This window comes from Felis catus, chromosome X (assembly GCF_018350175.1).
Source record: "Felis catus isolate Fca126 chromosome X, F.catus_Fca126_mat1.0, whole genome shotgun sequence".
NCBI lineage: Eukaryota > Metazoa > Chordata > Mammalia > Carnivora > Felidae > Felis > Felis catus.
Window position 1 is genome coordinate 10,808,122 of NC_058386.1, and position 16,706 is coordinate 10,824,827.

Consider the following 16,706-nt stretch of genomic DNA (forward strand, 5'->3'; position numbering starts at 1 on the left):
CTCTTACTGTGCTGTTCACCTAATCTATCTTTCTAAATCTTTGGTAAAATTTGCTGTAAACACAAATGGCTGAGTTGGATGTGTGTGTGTGTGTGTGTGTGTGTGTGTGTGTGTGTGCGTTCGTGTGTGAATTAAGTAGAGGGATGGGCCTGGCGTTCTGTTTAGAAGTGAATGGAAGAAAGAAAGATGTAAATACAGAAAACAAACTGAGGGTGGATGGGGGGGCGATGGGGGAGAGGGAAAATGGGTGATGGGCATTGAGGAGGGCAGTTGTTGGGATGAGCACGGGGTGTTGTATGGAAGACAATTTGACAATCTAGTACATTAAAAAAAAAAGAAAGATGGAAGGGTCAGACAGTTACGAAGCAAAACTCATTCCACTAAAACAGGAGCTCAGAGACAGGGGAAACTGAGAAAGTATGCTCGTAAGGAAGGGCTCAAAATCATGGGGCTAGCTAGCATTGCTTTGTCACGAAATGGAGGTTTACACCAAGCTTATGCAGATCTCAAAAGGAAGGGTCATCCCGGCTAATACTTGTAGTGTATGTAAACTGGGGATAAGAATACCTACTTGAACGGGCTTCAAGCTGTATTCCAAAGCTGTAATCATCAAGACAGTACGGTACTGGCACAAAAACAGACACTCAGATCAATGGAACAAAATGGAGAACCCAGAAATGGACCCACAAATGTATGGCCAACTCATCTTTGACAAAGCAGGAAAGAATATCCAACGGAATAAAGACAGTCTCTTTGGCAAATGGTGCTGGGAAAACTGGCCAGCGACATGCAGAAGAATGAACCTGGACCACTTTCTTACCCCAGACACAAAAAATAAACTCAAAATGGATGAAAGACCTAAAGGTAAGACAGGAAGCCATCAAAATCCTCGAGGAGAAAGCAGGCAAAAACCTCTCTGACCTTGCCCACAGCAACTTCTTACTCAACACGTCTCCGGAGGCAAGGGAAACAAAAGCAAAAATGAACTACTGGGACCTCATCAAACTAAAAACTTTCTGCACAGCGAAGGAATCAGCAAAACTAAAAGGTAACTGATGGCATGGGAGAAGATATTTGCAAACGACATATCAGATAAAGGGTTAGTATCCAAAGTCTATAAAGAACTTATCAAACTCAACACCCCCAAAACAAATAGTCCAGTGAAGGGCAAAAGACATGAATAGACGCTTCTCCAAAGAAGACATCCAGATGGCCAACCGACACATGAAAAAATACTCCACATCACTCATCATCAGGGAAATACAAATCAAAACCACAATGAGATACCACCTCACACCTGTCAGAAGGGCTAACATTCACAACTCAGGCAACAACAGATGTCGGCGAGGATGCGGAGAAAGAGGATCTCTTTTGCACTGCTGGTGGGAATGCAAACTGGTGCAGCCACTCTGGAAAATAGTGTGGAGGTTCCTCAAAAAGTTAAAAATAGAACTACCCTACGACCCAGCAATGGCACTACTAGGTATTTATCCGAGGGATACAGGTGTGCTGTTTCGAAGGGGCACATGCACCTTAATGTTTATAGCAGCACTATCCACAATAGCCAAAGTATGGAAAGAGCCCAAATGGCCATCGATGGATGAATGGATAAAGAAAATGTGGTAAATGTATACAATGGAGTATTACTTGGCGATCAAAAAGAATGAAATCTTGCCATTTGCAACTATGTGGATGGAACTGGAGGGTATTATGCTAAGTGAAATGAGTCAGAGAAAGACAAATGTCATATGACTTCACTCATCTGAGGACTTTAAGAGACAAAACAGATGAACATAAGGGAAGGGAAGCAAAAATGATATGAAAACAGGGAGGGGGACAAAACAGAAGAGACTCATAAACACGGAGAACAAACTGAGGGTTGCTGGAGGGGTGGTGGGAGGGGGGATGGGCTAAATGGGGAAGGGGCACTAAGGAAGCTACTTCTGAAATCATTGTTGCACTAGATGCTAACTATCTTAGATGTAAATTTAAAAAATTAAAAAATAAATTAAGGGGCGCCTGGGTGGCGCAGTCGGTTAAGCGCCCGACTTCAGCCAGGTCACGATCTCGCGGTCCGTGAGTTCGAGCCCCGCGTCAGGCTCTGGGCTGATGGCTCAGAGCCTGGAGCCTGTTTCCGATTCTGTGTCTCCCTCTCTCTCTGCCCCTCCCCTGTTCATCCTCTGTCTCTCTCTGTCCCAAAAATAAATAAATGTTGAAAAAAAAATTTAAAAAATTAAAAAATAAATTAAAAAAGGACTGTGGTGAAGGACAAGATAATGCATGTAAAGTGTTTAGTTCGGTGCATGGCACACAGCGAGAGCTTACTCAGGGATTGTCAAGCTTCTGTTTCATATTTTTAAAAGAGGGGCGCCTGGGTGGCTCAGTTGGTTAAGGGTCCGACTTCTGCTCAGGTCCTGGTCTCGCAGTTCGTGGGTTTGAGACCCCCATCGGGCTTTGCGCTGACGGTGCGGGGACTGCTTGGGATTCCCTCTGTTTCTCTCCCTCTCTCTCTGCCCCTCCCTTACTCGAGTGTTCTCTCTCTCTCAAAAATAAACTTAAAAAAAAATACGCTTTTTCTTTTTAAAGAAAATTAAGGGAGACGCCACGTAAAGCTCTGGGTGCATAGCAAGCGTCCCTTAAATGCCACACGCGTCTTCCAGCTTGAGCCACAATCACCTCAGATGTTTTCTCTGCCTCGTAGCTCATGTGGGCGTACCTCAGTGGCAGCTTCCATCTAGTTTTACCTATTTGGGGGTCCGGTTCATCCACTCAGCTGTCCTTGCCTCTCCCCTTGTGGCCTTCATCTTCAATCGTCTTTCTTTTTCCTGCTTTTCCAATGTCACTAATTGCCTATTAAGTACACGCTGACTTTGGCTGAAATATGTTATTTGCACCTTAAAAAAAAATCTTCTTGGTGTCACCTTGGGCCCTGTTGCTGAGTACTTATAGATCATTCTGGTACATAGGAATCAAACCTCTTCCTGAGGACAGGCAGGGAAAATTCTGAGAATTATAGAGAACTTTGACTATAGTTTCTGAAAACCTCAGACAGTACAGGTTGCTCTAGTGGTCACCAGACAGATGGTTTTCTTTGCAGATGATGTGATAACTTAAAGTTGGAAGATTCAAATGAAAAGCGTTAACAAGCGGGGGCGCCTGGGTGGATCAGTCGGTTCAGCCTCCGACTTCCGGCTCAGGTCATGATCTCACAGTTCGTGGGTCTGAGCCCTGCATCGGGCTCTGTGCTGACAGATCAGAGCCTGGAGCCTGCTTCTAATCCTGTGTTGCCCTCTCTCTCTCTGCCCCTCCCCAGCTCGCTCGCGCATGCGCCCTCTCTCTCAAAAATAAATAAAACATTAAAAACAATTAAAAAAAAGCGTTAAGAAGGGGCGCTTGGGTGCCTCAGTTGGGTTAAGCATCCGACTCTTGGTTTCCGCTCAGGTCACGATCTCACGGTTGGTGAGTTCGAGCCCGGTGTCTGCGCTGTCAGCGCGGAGCCCACTTGAGACTCCCTGCCCCTCCCCTTCACGCTCTGTCTCTCTCAAAGTAAATAAATAAACTGAAAGAAGAAAAATAAAAGTATTCACAAAACACCATCGCCACCTCATCTGCAATTCCGCCACCTCGCCTCTGGGTGGCGGTGTGTCCAGTCCCAGGTACTCCAGGGCACCTGGGGCGAACTGTAAGTGTGTTGATGGAGATCAAGATCAACATGCCTTCCGTCCCTCAAAATCGCTTTCTTATTAAGACGGCTTAGTGTAAGTACCAGGGCATAAGGGATCAGATTTATTCCTTGAATTTTCAGCCAGCATTTTTATCCAAGAGGTGGAGAACTGCAGGGATCCTCACAGGTCCTGGTGCCGAGCCCTTAACGATCGGAGGCCCGGAGAATCTTGCGTTTTCCAGGACACTTAGAGCGTTCCTGCCGGGGCTCGGGTGTCCTGAGTAAAGACAATTGCGGCTCCGCTTCCGAAACCCCGACAGCAGAATGACAGTCCAGGAAAAGCTGTCCTCCACGTTCTGCTGTCTCAAGAGAAACCCCGTTTTGTACGCCTTTCATTTCTGCTCTTTACTCTCCATGGTGAATAATCAACACAGGCATAAACTAGAGAAAAGAGCTTTCTCTTCCAGGAGATGGAATTGCCTAGAAAACTCTGGAATTAAAAAAAAACAACAACAACCCACCCTAAATATAAATCTTGTCAGACCTGATAACTAATGCTTGAAATTTTTATCTACTCTCAGTGGGGACAGCTACAAAGCCTGCATTAGGAAAAGCTTCCCACTTTGCCTCTGCAGAGGGAGGGTGTTTATCAGTCAGTATTATATATGGAAAGTGCCCCACGGACTTAGCACAGCCCGTCGAGCTCTCTTGTTTTACTGTGTTTGTAAATCAGAGCGTGTTTGAAATATAAACGGCTGGTGAGCCCTGATGTGTGGTGAAGGGTTTCTCTGCGTGTCAACTTTCTTTCCCTACACCTTTCCCTAGAGCTCCCACGAGGAAAATACTAGTGCACCCAGGGGGCACGTGCGGAGAAAGGGCCAATCTTGCAAAGGTGCACTGAACATTTGTTCATTTATTTTCTGAGGGGCAAGTTCTTTTTTAGAACCAGTGTCACCGTTTTTGAATATCCCTACGGTTGGTATATCAGTTAAGGTACAGCTAGAAGAGGGGCCAGGCAAGTTGTTTAAACTCTGTCGAGTGGGATAGTTGGTGAAGTTCTGAATTTTCACCATAGGTTACCTAATAATACTTTCTCACCACCTCCGTGGTGTGGCAAACCAGTCGTTGGGATCTTACAAGAAAGCTGAAGTTATGTATTTTGGCAGTTTCCACTATTCAGACACGAATCCAGTGAGGTTTATTTTTAAAAAATGATCCGTGAGGGGCGCCTGGGTGGCTCATTCGGTTAGGTGTCCAACTCTTGGTTTCAGCTCAGGTCGTGATCTCACAGTTCGTGAGTTTGAGCCCTACATCAGGCTCCACGCTATCAGCCTGGAGCCTGCTTGGGATTTTCTCCCACCCTCTCTCTCCGCCCCTCCCCTGCTCCCTTTCTCTGTCTCTAAGTTTCAAAACTTAAAAAAACTTAAAAACTTATGCTCGAATCTGAGAAATTAGGTTGTAGAAGAAGATGCTAATGATGAAGGAAAATGTTCAAGCTAAATTGTTAGGTGGACAAAGCGAGTGACCAAACAGTATGTGCAAAGGATTTCCAGTTTTAGTGATGGTGGAACAGCTTGGGTTGGACTACCCACCCCCCCCCCCCCCCCCGCAACCCCCCTGAATATATACGTCGTAAACCTCTGACGAAATACTAACAAAACTATTTGCAGGCACTAGAAAATGACAAAAAGGCGGCAGAAACAGGATTTGACTCTTGAAAGAAGGAAACTGCACCGGGTAAGATCCGAGTTTATGCAGCGCTTCCTCGGAAGGCGTTCTCCAGTCAGTGCTAAAACTCAAACAGAAAGCTGAAGTCATATTGGCCGGAGGTGTCAGAAGATCGAACTGGGAGATGCAGGAGTGGCTGGAGTTTGAGTGGTAAAAAGTCCAGAAAGGAGGGAGTCACAAAGGTGGCTGCATAGAATCTCCCGTTGAGTCCTATATATTCATCTCAGGTATGCATACGAATCTGGGTACAATCTCCCCTACATCTTAGGCTGATCCCTGAATTGAACTTGCACCAAGGAGTATCCAAGGATACCAGTGGAAGGCAACAGCTAAAAGGCTGAAACACGTGGGTAGAGATTTAAACTCCTGCCCACAACAGGGGAGACAGAGTTTGCAGTTTGAGTCCTGCCTAGGTATAGAGGTTTGGCAAGTACTTTGGGATTTCCACTGAAATTCCAGAAAAAGCCCATGCCTAGGGTTCTAACACTTTGCCACAGGACTGAGAGATCAATTCTAAGACTAAGGACAAATCAAAACAGATCCTCCCTTGACAAAGTGTAAAACCAAGCCTCCACAAACTCCAGGTTATCAGTCAGTGATTTAATAACCCGGTAAAACAAAACCCAACAATATTTCATAAAGGATAACAGAGTCCAGATTCTTTAAAACATACCATCCATAGTGTCTAATATACAATAAAAATCTCAAGATGTGTAAAAAACTGAAACGTGTGACCTAAGAGCACTGGAGATGAGAAATATTTGCTTAAGTGTAAAAGACTCTTTGTTTTTAAACCTCATTTCCTTAAATATAATAGCCTCTTTAAGGCAAAACCAATATTTTATTTTGGCATGAATGATACAAATATAGGTATAATAATGAAACGATAAGAAGGGAGAGGGTAATAGAGTCATTCTGTTACAAGCTTCTTACATTTTAGGTGAAGCAGTATAATGTTAAATCTACATAGTTTCTTGTAAGTTCAGGGTACATAGTGTAATGTTTAGACAAACTAGGAAAAGAAATACGAACTAGGAAAAGAAATGCAAACTAGGTATAGATAAAAAGTCAATAGAGGAATGAAAATGGAATAGTAGAACAACATATGATTACATAGAAAGCAAGAGAGAAGAAACAGAGGGAGAATGACAGAAAATGGGACAAATAAAAACAAATAGTATTTTAGAATTTACCTAGAAGAATAAGAAAATAGAGAATGACCAAGAAAAACAAAACCCTTGTTCTACCTGATATCAAAACGATAAAACTAGGGAGTGTAGGAGAAGATAGGCCAATGGAAATAGGCCCATGAACAGAGGAAGATTTGGTATTTAATAAAAATGGTATTTTTACTTGGTGGTGGTGGTAAGGAACCTACGGGTAACATACTCATTGCCGAAAGGCTGGACACTTCCCCCAAAGATTGGAAAGAAAGCAAGGATATGTGGTCTCACAACTTCTACTCGACGCTATATCATCTTTATTTGCAGATGACATGATCGTGTCAAGCTAATCCAATGGGAGAAAAGATAACCTTTGCAACAAATGTTCCGGGAACAACTGGATATCCATATGGAAAAAAGACTAACCGCAGCTCAAAATTGACCCACAGGATACAAAATTCAGATTGGAAGGGGTACGTGCACCCCAATGTTTATAGCAGCATTATCAACATTAGCCACGCGATGGAGAGAGCCCAGATGTCCACTGATGAATGGATAAAGCAGATGTGGTATATATACACGATGGAATATTACTCAGCCATAAAAACGAATGAAATCTTGCCATTTGCAATGACGTGGCTGGAGCTACAGAGCATTATGCTAAGCGGAGTAAGTCATTCGGAGAAGACAAATACCATATGAGTTCACTCATATGTGGGATTTAAGAAACAAAATAGATGGACGTGTGGGAAGGGAGGGAAAAAAAAGAGACAGGGAAACAAACCATGAGAAGCTCTTAAAGATGGAGAACAAACTGAGGGTTGATGGAAGGAGGTGGGTGGGGGATGGGCTAGATGGGTGACGGGCATTAAGGAGGGCACTTGTGATGAGCACTGGGTGTTGTATGTAAGTGATGAATCACTGAATTCTACTTCTGAAACCAATATTGCACTGTATGTTAACTAATTGGAATTTAAATAATTTGAAACCAACCAACCAATAAAAAAAATTGACCCACAGCCTCCACACAATTCGGATCCAAATCCCAACAGGGTTTTCGGTAGAAATGGACAAGCTCATTTGAAAATTTACATGTTAATGCAAAGGACCTAGAATTATCCAAACGTTCTCGAGAGAGAGAATCCAAAACAGAGGACTTTACCTGGCTTTGAAACTTGCTTGTTACGGGTGAGGTTCCATGAGGAGAGTGCTCCGAGAATGTGTCACCTTGGCCTGCAGGGGCTTTGTTGCAGTCCGTTCTCAGGAACACCGCTGGTTAAGAGGGGTGAAAGGGGTATGATTAGGCTGAAGGAGAAGTGGGACAGCGAGGGGGCCGCGACGGACACTTCCGTCGATTTCTCAGGGAACCCCACAACTGAGACAGCCCTTCAGAGCTGACCTGCTTTGAGGTAAGGGAGGCCTGGCTTTTCTACCCTCAACTGGACTGCTCGCTCGCCGCCAGCTTCCCCTGAGGAGGGACCATAACCTCGGGTGAGTCACCCTTCAGCTGAGGGCCATCAGCCCTCAGAGCGTCTACTACAACGCATCCTCTGAGCCACTTTGGTGACCTCGCATCTGATAATAAGTTCTGGGAATGGCTTCTTTCTCTACAAGTCTGGCGGTTCTCTTTTCCTGCAAAAACTTCCTGGAGGCAAGTCAGCTATTCTTGAGGCCACGACTGTTACTCACCAGCTCTCTCCTCTAGTGCCCGCCTTACATTCTACTCACCCTTGGCTCTCAACAGGGGGTAGAGTAAACAACGTGGGACAGCCACAGAATGGAATACTCCTATATGCATGTGGTGGAAAACGGCTAAGTAGTTACAGTGGGTTAACTATTTCTACCTACAACGACGCGAGCGAATCTCAAGGACATTCTGTTGTGTGATTCCATTTCTACGAACTTCAAGAACGGGCAAAACTAATCTACGGTGACAGAAATCAGAACAGTGCTTGCCTGTGGGAGGGTGGGGATTGACTGGAAGGAGCCATAGGAATCCTTCTGGGAGAGACGGAGGTATTCTACTCCTTGATTTGGGTGGAGGTTACATGGATGTATACAGTCCTCAGAATGCATCCAGTTGCACTGTAAGGTGCACACAAAATGCTAACCGTGTTGGAATTGAGTGAGTTTGTTTTCTTATTTGCTATCCTTGTGTTTTCCAAGTTTTCCCCAATGAACATGCTCTTTTTGAAATAACTAGAATTTATTTTATTTAAAAAATTTTAAAGTTTATTTATTTTGAGAGAGAGAGAGAGAGAGAGAGAGAGAGAGGAGAGAGGAGGGAGGAGAGAGGGAGAAAGAGAAAGAATGGAGGAGGGGGAGAGAGAGAGAGAGAGAGAGAGAATTCCAATCAGGCTTCATACCATCAGTGCAGAGCTGGATTCCGGGCTCCAATTAACAAACTGCGAAATCATGACCTGAGCCGAAATCAAGAGTCAGACGCTTAACTGACTGAGCCACCCAAGCACCCCTAGAATTAATTAATTATTTACTTAATTGTTCATATATTTTTGGGGACAGAAACAGAGTGTGAGCAGGGGAGGGGCAGAGAAAGTTAGATACAGAATTCGAAGCAGGCTTCAGGCTCTGAGATATCAGCACGGACCCACGAACCGTGAGATCATGACCTGAGCTGAACTCAGATGCTTAACCAACGGAGCCACCCAGGCGCCCCCCCCCCCCCCCCCCCCCCCGCCACCAGAATATATTTTTAAGAAATATATTGTTTTATTGTTTGAGGTGATGGATTGTTTTCCTTCTTCTTTTTCTCCCCTAATTTGGCCACTTACAAATTGATGTCTACACAAGGTTACATTTTCCTTGGATATAGTTAGTGTTGTAACATTTGTATTAGCATGTTGCTTACAGAGGATTTCAAAATTCTAGCAAATCATAGATTTTGTATGGCAGGAGAGTAACTTGAAAAATCAGCTGCTCCAGAAGATTAGTACTCAGGTACAGAAGATCAGTACTCAGTACTTAGTACTCAGGAGGGGTGGTTATTTAGGTTATGAATATATGTATGTATGCATGTTTTTCTGGTATATCTTTAGGTATAGAGATATTTCCTTAAGCCAGCCTCTTTCAATGCTTTATTATCTTGATGAATAATTGCTTAGAAGATCCTTTTGAGGCAGGTAAAAGCCAGAGTGAATTCTATTATATTGAGGACTAATGAGATCATCGATTTCTAGAATGTTCTTCCACCTAACTGATCCTACTGCTCCATCATTGATATTTCTATAGTTTGCTTTTTCTATTATCTATCATGAAATTAAAGAGCTGTTTGTATGTGTGAAACTCACTTTTCTTTAAAGACAAATTCCTTTTATTATTTAAGAAATTTTTAGCATGAAAGAGCATCAGCTCCAATAATGATGCGGTGTCTTTAGTTCAGAATAAAGTCATTATATGCATCCATGCCTTCTTCTATCAAGTAGACTGTCATTTACATATTAAGAGAGGAAACACTGTCAAGAAACTTGTATAAATATCTTAATTTAAAAAAAAATTTTTTTTAACATTTATTTTTGAAACAGAGAGACAAAGCATGAACGGGGGAAGGTCAGAGAGAGGGAGACACAGAATCCGAAACAGGCTCCAGGCTCTGAGCTGTCAGCACAGAGCCTGACGCGGGGCTCGAACTCACGGACCGCGAGATCATGACCTGAGCTGAAGTCGGCCGCCTAACCGACTGAGCCACCCAGGCGCCCCTAATTTTTTTTAATGTTTATTTACTTTGAGAGAGACAGCACGAGTCGGGGAGAGGACAGAGAGAGAGAGAGAGAGACAGAATCCAAAGCAGGATCCAGGTTCCGAGCTGTCAGCACAGAGCCCAGTGGGGGCCTTGAACTCACAAGCCGTGAGATCGTGACCTGAGCCAAAGTCAGATGCTTAATCGACTGAGCCACCCAGGTGCCCCAAAATATCTCTTAAAAATAATTTACTGTCAAGTTAGCTAATAAACAGTGTATACAGTGTAGCCTTAGCTTTGGGAGTAGATTCCTGTGATTCATCTCTTACATACGACACCCAGTGCTCATCCCAACAAGCACTCTCCTCAATGCCCACCACCCATTTTCCCCGCACCCCCCAGTCCCCCACCCCCATCAACCCTCAGTTTGTTCTCTGTATTTAAGCGTCTCTTATGTTTTGCCTCCCTCTCTGTTTGTAACTTATTTTTTCTTCCCTTTCCCCATGGACTTCTGTTATGTTTCTCAAGTTCCACATATGAGCGAAAACATATGGTATCTGTCCTGACTGACTTATTTCACTTAGCATAATACAAATATCTTAAATTTGTATAAGGACCAGGTGTTTCCACATAGAGAGTCATGTGTATCATATATGAGTCACTTTGTATCATATATGAGTCAACGATTACCGTTCCCTTCCCCTTTCCTTCATCCCTTTCTCTCCTTCCTTTCTTCTCTCACCTCCTAATCCCTTTCTTCTCCCCTAATCTATTCCACAAGCCTGCTGTGCTCTAGCATTTGAGAGGTAATTCCAAGGGAAAGTTGGAGATGTTCAGAAATGCTAACTGGGACTCAGAATTTCTTCTACTCTGGGAGGGCCTCTCTTCTTACTGATTGTTTCGCGTGTGTTGTGTGTCTGCTTGTGAGAGACAATCTGTTTGCCTAATCGTGAGAACACTTCCCTTTGATTCTGTTTTTGGCCTGCTCAGCCCTTCCCTGCATTACTGTTTTGCTTTACACTAATCAAAATTGATAGCTATCGACCTACTCTGAAACCTTTCTGATTTTATGAGTATTTTCGCACATAAAGTGCTTCTTGGTTATGCCTATAATTGGTAGAGTGGTTGTGGAATCATTTTTACATTTAGTTCGCTGTTCTCGACTTACTTTTAAGTAGTTTTTTTGTGTGTGCAAAACAGCTCCTCAATAGTCTGATGAGAAGACCGTACGTCAGTTTAAAAGTATAGTCACATTCCTGGGTCTGCACTGACAAGGAGGAAGTTTCGTAAGGAAAATGTATAGACCACAAAGTAGACTCTCAATATTCAGTCAAGTCTGGGAACAAATAAGGGCAATACAAACATGATGACTTTCACTTAATTCAATCACTTGTTACTTTGATTCTATTTAATTCGATCAAAAACCCATGAAACCAAATCATTTGTAATAAGGGCAACACAACTCCTCCTCTTTTATTTTGATAGATGCTAATTACTGCAGGCAGGAGCTATGGAGTAATTCAATTACCGGCTGTAATAATGTTGTCACTTAATTAATAATGCATGCCTCATATCTGAGTGAGAGAGAAGACTGTGAAGGTTTTGGAGAACTGACTGCAACGACAACAAAATATAATTCAGATACACCCGATGAAAATTCCAAGAACTATTGCCAAGGGTAACGGACTTCCACAGCCTATAGGGAATGGAGATGTTAGACCATGGCCAAATGCTTGGTAAAAAGACTATTCCTCAGTGAAAGAAAGTAGGAGGCATTTTGCAACAGTTGTTAATAGCAAGGTTGCCAATCATTACAAATGGAGATGTAATAGATAATAATAATAGTACTGATGAGAGCAAACATATATAGTGCTAATTAGATGTCTGGCAATTTCTTAACACCTTATAGATACTCACTCCTTTAATCTTTATGACTTCTTCCTTCACCTTCCCATAATGGAAAGGTGTTGTGTCAGCTTAGATTCCCTTAGAAGACTCTTGAGAAAAGAATTTGAATGCAAGTCTATTGAATGCAATAGACCTCCTCTATTTGGGAGGTCAGAGAAACTCTAGTAATGAGTGGGGAAGCGAGGCAGGAATGGAAAGGCAGGCAATAAAGGGTTAATGACTACCACTAATGGTAACTGATGAAATTTACTGAGCTGATATAAGACCATACCTGAGTTATCTCAGCTAAAGGGCAAGGGAACTGGGGTATTTTTTTTTTTTTGACAGGGAGAGAGAGCACCCAAGTGGGAGAGGGGCAGAGGGACAGGGATAGAATCTTAAGCAAGCTCCATGCTCAGTGTGGAGCCTGACATGGGGCCTGATTCCACAACCCTGAGATCATGACCTGAGCTGAAATCAAGAGTCACACATTTAACCAACTGAGCCACCCAGGCACCCCTGGGGTATTTTTATATACCAGTTCACATCAGTCATTTGTTGAGACCTGCTCCCAGGAGGAATTAATTCCATAGAACTTCTAGCCTGACAACAGGTGGCCAAGGCAACTACAATGCCAGAGAGAGCTTTTAGGCAACAAGATGGAGGGGATGACTATGAAGTTGGGCTGCAGGCACTGAAGTGGTAAATGTTATAGGCCCTAACAGCAGTTACTGCAGTCCTTCATAATGTATAAAATTTAAAAAAGCAGGATATGAAACCAGATGCATATGACGACTTCATTTTTGCAAACCCACTCTACATACGTATGCACGCACACTTACAAATATGGAGAACCTACCACTGGGTTGCTGTGGTTCTTTTCCCTCCGGGATGAGCTCTGGATCCCATCCTCTTATATCTTGTTGAGCACTTCACTCCTTGAACATCTGTCTGCTCCCCTCCCCCAGCCCAACTTCCCTGTCACATGTAATAGTGACCTTCTTCCACTGAAATGCTCACATCTGATACACATATACTCTACTAGTGCTCATCTTTTCCCTTGGGGGAGATGTGTGTCCTGACTGGAGATTGAAAACACACTGCTAAGTCTGGATTTCAACAGTTTAACTAAGAGATGCCTAAGTGTGGTTTTCTTTCTATTTATTCTGCTTGGGGTTCACTGAGCTTCTTGAATCTGTGGATTAGTATCTTTCATTGGTTTCCTTGCTACTGGAGACATTCTTAGCCGTTATTGCTTTGCTTTGAACATCAGTTCTGTATCATTCTCTTTATCTCCTTTCTTCCTAGGAGTCCTATTATGCTTGTATTGGGCCTAGTCTCCATGTCCCATATGGCTGTTATGCTCTTTTTTTGTATTTTCTTTTTTTTTAAGTAGGCTCCATACCTAGCATGGAGCCCAATGCATGGCCTGAACTCACAACTCTGAGATCAAGACCTGAGCTGAGATTCAAGAGTCAGACACTTCACTGACTGAGCCACCCAGGTTCCCCACATATTTTCTATCTTTTTTACACTTTTCATCAATTTGCATATATCTACTCATTTGTCTTCCTCTGTTCAGTTGTATCTAATCTAATATTAAACCCATTTATTGAATTCTTAGGTGTAGATATTTTCTTTTTCAGAGGGACTTTTAGAACTTGTTGGCTTTTCATTTTGGATTCCAGGTATCTGCTGAAAATTTTCATCTGTTCCTATATTAATTGTTTTAAGATTCTTTTAATTGTAACTATTTTAAGATTTTAATATCATAAATCATGATATGAAACCATACTGTTTAAATTGCTTGTTTTATTTCTCTTGTTTTTTGGTCAATTATTCTTGCTTTGAATTTTTAGGATGGCCTATAATTTTTTAGTGGACACTGGACATTGTGGGAAAAATTATAGAGGCTCTGAATGATATTGTCCTCTTCCAAAGAGGGTTAGCTTTTCTTTTGGCAGTCAAACAAAGGGCCAGTGGCTCACCTTGATCCTATTGAGCCTTGGCTTTTAGGTTTTGTGAGGGATGATCTATTTCAGTCTTCCCTTAATCCTACAGCATATTTGTATGTCTGGATGCATGGCCTAGGGCGTTTATCAAGGCCCCTCTACCTTAGTAAAGTTGGAGTTACCATGGTCTTCTTGGCACCCTGTGGTTGCTGTGACCTCTGCCTAACTTGTTATTCTGTCAGCTGCTGTTTTCTGATGGGTTTCCTGGGGCCTCACCCTGTGCCCAGACAGCTTAGAAGGCATCTGGTCACTTGAGGGGAAATTTTATGCAGATTTTGGGGCTCAGAGTTTCTCTGGGATGTTGCCCTTCAAGTTCCAGCCATTTTGACAGCTCTCAACTGTGCCCTCCATCTCCTCAGCTCAGTAACGCAGTGCTGTCTGTTTGGGCCATGAGTGTGAACTGCTCTCTGAGAAAATCTGGGGTGAATGTGGAGCTAGCTTACCTCTTGTATCCCTCTTTTCTCAAAGCTTCTAGCCATGCTTGGCTTGCCTGCACTGATGTTCTGCAGTGCCTTCAAATAGGTGTTTTCTATATGTCGTTTGACATTTATAATTCTTTCTTTTGCTCTCTCTCTTCTTCTTTCTCTTTCCCTCTCACTTTCTCTTTTCTTTTTTCTTCCTTTCTTTTCTTTTCTTAATTTTCTTTTCTTTCCTCCCTCCCTCTTTCCTCCCCTCCCCTCTCCTCCCCTCCCCTCTCCTCTCCTTATTTCTTTCAATTCAAGTTAGTTAACATACAATGTAGTATTGGTTTCAGGAATAGAACCCAGTGATTCATCACTTGCATATAACACCCAGTGCTCATCCCAACAAGTGCTCTCCTTAATGTCCATCACCTATTTAGCTCATCTTCCCACCCACCTCCCCTCTAGCAACCCTCAGCTTGTTCTCTGTATTTTTTAAATATTTATTTTTGAGCTGGGGAGGGGCAGAGAGAGAGGGGGACAGAGAATCTGAAGCAGGCTCCCCACTGTCAGCATAGAGCCTGAGTGGGGCTGAAACTCACAAACCACAAGATCATGACCTGAGCCAAAACCAAGAGTCAGACACTTAACTGACTGAGCCACCCTGGTGCCCATGTTCTCTGTGTTTAAGAGTCTCTTATCGTTTGCCTCCTTCTCCGTTTTTATTTTATATTCCTTCCTTTCCTCTATGTTCATCTATTTTGTTTCCTAAATTCCACATGAGTGAAATCATATGTCATCTGTCTCCCTCTGACTTATTTCACTTAGCATAATACACTGTAGCTCCATCCACGTTGTTGCAAATGGCAAGATTTCATTCTTTTTGATCACTGAGTAATATTCCAGTGTATATATACACCACATGTTCTTTATCCATTCATCAGTCGATGGACATTTGGGTTCTTTCCATAATTTGGCTATTGTTAATAAACTGTTATAAACATTGGGGTGCATGTGCCCCTTCGAATCAGCATTTTTTTTAATCCTTTGGATAAATACCTAGCAGTGTAATTACTGGGTCATAGGGTAGTTCTATTTTTAATTTTTTGAGGAAACTTCATACTGTTTTCCAGAGTGGCTGCAACAGTTGGCATTCCCACCAGCAGTGCAAAAGGGTTCCCCTCTCTCCACATCTTCGCCAACATCTCTCATTGCCTGGGTTGTTATTTTTAGCTGTTCTGATAGGTGTGAGGTGGTGTCCCATTGTGGTTTTGATTTGTATATCGCTGATGGTGAATGATGTGGAACATCTTTTAACGTGTCTGTTAGCCATCTGGATGTCTTCTTTGGAAAAGTCTCTATTCATGTCTTCTGCCCATTTCTTTACTGGGTTGTTTGTTTTTTGGGTGTTGAGTTTGACAATTCTTTATAGACTTTGGATACTAACCCTTTATCTGGTATGTCATTTGCAAATATCTTCTCCCATTCTGTTGGTTGCCTTTTAGTTTTGCTGATTGTTTCCTTCACTGTGCAGAAGCTTTTTATTTTGATGAGGTCCCAATAGTTCATTTTTGCTTTTGTTTCCCTTGCCTCTGGAGACATTTTGAGTAAGAAGTTGCTGCAGCCAAGGTCAAAGAGGTTTTTGCATGCTTTCTCCTCAAGGATTTTGATGGCTTCCTGTCTTACATTGAGGTCTTTCATCCATTTTGAGTTTATTTTTGTGCATGGTGTAAGAAAGTGGTCAGGTTCATTTTTCTGTAAGTTGCTGTCCAGTTCCCCAGCACCACTTGCTGAAGAGACTGTCTTTATTCCATTAGATATTCTTTCCTGCTTTGTCAAAGATTGGTTGGCCATACGTTTCATTACGTTTCATACGTTCATTTCTGGGTTCTCTATTCTGTTCCATTGATCTGAGTGTCTGTTTTTGTGCCATTTTTTAGTTTTTAAGTAATCTCTACACCCAGCATGGGGCTTGAACCTACAACCTTGAGATCAAGAGTTGCACTCTCCGCTGACTGAGCCAGCCAGGCACCCCTGCTTCTTAACTTTTATCACCATATGTATTTTAATTTGTTTATTCACTTTTTTGTGCCTGTTACCCTCTGAATGAGTGTGCTGGAAAAATTTTATCCATGGAACTCTTACTCATGGGCT

At 42.7% G+C, this 16,706-nt stretch overlaps 1 long non-coding RNA gene across 1 annotated transcript in view; it reads right to left on the minus strand.

Annotated features, from left to right (window-relative positions):
• The window catches only part of LOC109496439, a 91,903-nt gene that overhangs the window by 684 nt on the left and 74,513 nt on the right, over window positions 1–16,706 (minus strand). The window contains exon 4 of the long non-coding RNA XR_002739881.2: window positions 7,718–7,827. This is a non-coding gene — a long non-coding RNA (uncharacterized LOC109496439). The remainder of the gene's footprint in view (window positions 1–7,717; window positions 7,828–16,706) is intronic.